Here is a 3,201-nt window from a genome sequence, read left to right on the forward strand (position 1 = left end):
TTATAAAATGGACCGAAACGCTCTCACCCCCGCTAATCTTGAATGAGATTTTTTCCATTGAAAGAGAATTTGAAGACCTCCAATTGGTAGAAATTTTACCACTTTTGCACTTAAAATCAGAGAGTTATGGAGGTTTTAATTTTTGGTGACGTTTAACACACTCTTTATAAAACAGACTACAACTCTCTAACCCCAATGAATTTTGAAACGTGATTTCTGTCCCCTGAAAGAGAATTTGAAGACCTCCGATTGGTAGAAATTTAACCACTTTTGGACATAAAGTGAGAGAGAGAGTTATAGAGGTTTTAATTTTGGGTGACGTGGCACACACTCTTTATAAAATGGACTATAACTCGCTCATCCCAACAAATTTTGAAATGAGATTTCTTTCCCCTGAAATAGAATCTTAGGACCTCCGATTGGTAGAAATTTCAACACTTTTGGACTTAAAATGAGAGAGTTATGGTGCTTTTAATTTTGGGTGATGTTTCACACACTCTTTATAAAATGGACAAAAAGTCCCTCATCCCACCGAATTTTTAAATGAGATTTTTTCCGTTGAAAGAGAATTTGAAGACATCCAATTGGTAGAAATTTCACCCCTTTTTTACTTAAAGTGAGAGAGAGTTCTTTCCCAACAAATTTTGAAATGAGATTTCTTTCCCTGAAATAGAATCTTAGGACCTCCGATTGGTAGAAATTTCACCACTTTTGGACTTAAAATGCTAGAGTTATGGAGGTTTTAATTTTGGGTGATGTTTCGCACTCTTTATAAAATGCGCCAAAACAGTCCCAGCCCACCTAATCTTAAACAAGATTTCTTCCATTGAAAGAGAATTTGAAGACCTCCAATTGCAATAAATTTCACCACTTTTGCACTTAAAATGCGAAACTTATGCAGGTTTTAATTTTGGTGACGTTTAACTCTTTATAAAACGGACTACAACTCACAAACCCCAATGAATTTTGAAACGAGATTTCTCTCTCCTGAAAGAGAATTTGAAGACCTCCGATTGGTAGAAATTTCACCACTTTTGGAATTAAAATGCGAGAGTTATGGAGGTTTTAATTTTGGGTGACGTTTCACACTCTTTATAAAATGGACCAAAACGCTCTCGCCCCCGCTAATTTTAAATGAGATTTTTTCGATTGAAATAGAATTTGAAGACCTCCAATTTGTAGAAATTTCACCACTTTTGCAATTAAAATGAGAGAGTTATGGAGATTTTAATTTTTGGTGACATTTAACACACTCTTTATAAAACGGACTACAACTCTCTCACCCCAATGAATTTTGAAACGAGATTTCTCTCCCCTGAAAGAAATTTGAGGACCTCCGATTGGTAGAAATTTCACGACTTTTGGACTTAAAGTGAGAGAGAGTTATAGAGGTTTTAATTTTGGGTGACGTTCCGCACAGACTTTATAAAATGGACTACAACTCTCATCCCAACCAAATTTTGAAATCAGATTTCTGTCCCTGAAATAGAATCTTAGGACCTCCGATTGGTAGAAATTTCACCACTTTTGGACTTAAAATGCGAGAGTTATGGTGGTTTTAATTTTGGGTGACGTTTCGCACACTCTTTATAAAATGGACTACAACTCTCATCCCAACAAATTTTGAAATGAGATTTCTTTCCCTGAAATAGAATCTTAGGACCTCCGATTGGTAGAAATTTCACCACTTTTGGACCTAAAATGCGAGAGTTATGGAGGTTTTAATTTTGGGTGATGTTTCGAACTCTTAAAAAAATGGACCAAAACGCTCTCACCCCACCTAATCTTAAATGAGGTTTTTTCCATTGAAAGAGAATTTGAAGACCTCCAATTGGTAGAAATTTCACCACTTTTGCACTTAAAATGAGAGAGTTATGGAGGTTTTAATTTTGGGTGATGTTTAACACACTCTTTATAAAACAGACTACAACTCTCTCACCCCAATGTGTTTTGGAATGAGATTTCTTTCCCCTGAAATGGAATCTTAGGACCTCCGATTGGTAGAAACTTCACCACATTTGGACTTAAAAGGCGAGACTTATTGAGGTTTTAATTTTGGGTGATGTTTCACACACTCTTTATAAAATGGACAAAAAAGAGAATTTGAAGACATCCAGTTGGTAGAAATTTCACCACTTTTGGACTTAAAATGAGACTTATGGTGCTTTTAATTTTGGGTGACGTTTCGAACACTCTTTACAAAATGGACTACAACTCTCTCACCCCAACAAATTTTGAAACGAGATTTCTTTCCCCTGAAAGAGAATTTGAAGACCTCCGATTGGTAGAAATTTCACCACTTTTGAACCTAAAATGAAAGAGTTGTGAAGGTTTAAATTTTGGGTGACGTTTCGCACTCATTATAAAATGGGCCAAAACGCTCCCACCCCACTAAATCTTAACCAAGATTTTTTCCATTGAAAGAGAATTTGAAGACCTCCAATTGGTAGAAATTTCACCACTTTTGCACTTAAAATGAGAGAGTTACAGAGGTTTTAATTTTGGTGTCATTTAACACACACTATTTATAAAACGGAATACAACCCTCTCACCCCAATGAATTTTGAACCGAGATTTCTCTCCCCTGGAAGAAAATTTGAAGACCTCTGATAGGCAGAAATTTCACCACTTTTGGACTTAAAGTGAGAGAGTTATAGAGGTTTTAATTTTGGGTGACTTTTCGCACACACTTTATAAAATGGACTACAACTCTCATCCCAACAAATTTTGGAATGAGATTTCTTTCCCTGAAATAGAATCTTAGGACCTCCGATTGGTAGAAATTTCACCCCTTTTGGACTTAAAATGAGAGGGTTATTGGAGGTTTTAATTTTGGGTGACGTTTCGCACACTTTAAAAAATGGACCAAAACGCTCTCACCCCACCTAATCTTAAATGACATTTTTTCCACTGAAAGAGAATTTGAAGACCTCCAATTGGTAGAAATTTCACCACTATTGCACTTACAATGAGAGATTTATGGAGGTTTTAATTTTGGGTGATGTTTAACACACTTTATAAAACAGAATACAACTCTCTCACCCCAATGAATTGTGAAACGAGATTTCACTCTCCTGAAAGAAAATTTGAAGAATTCCGATTGGTAGAAATTTCACCACTTTTGGACTTAAAGTGAGAGAGTTATAGAGGTTTTAATTTTGGTTGACGTTTCGCACACTCTTTATAAAATGGACTACAACT

This window comes from Tasmannia lanceolata, unplaced genomic scaffold (genome assembly GCF_043159265.1).
Source record: "Tasmannia lanceolata isolate RefF3 unplaced genomic scaffold, GAP_Taslan_0.1 ptg000055l, whole genome shotgun sequence".
Taxonomy (NCBI): Eukaryota; Viridiplantae; Streptophyta; class Magnoliopsida; order Canellales; family Winteraceae; genus Tasmannia; species Tasmannia lanceolata.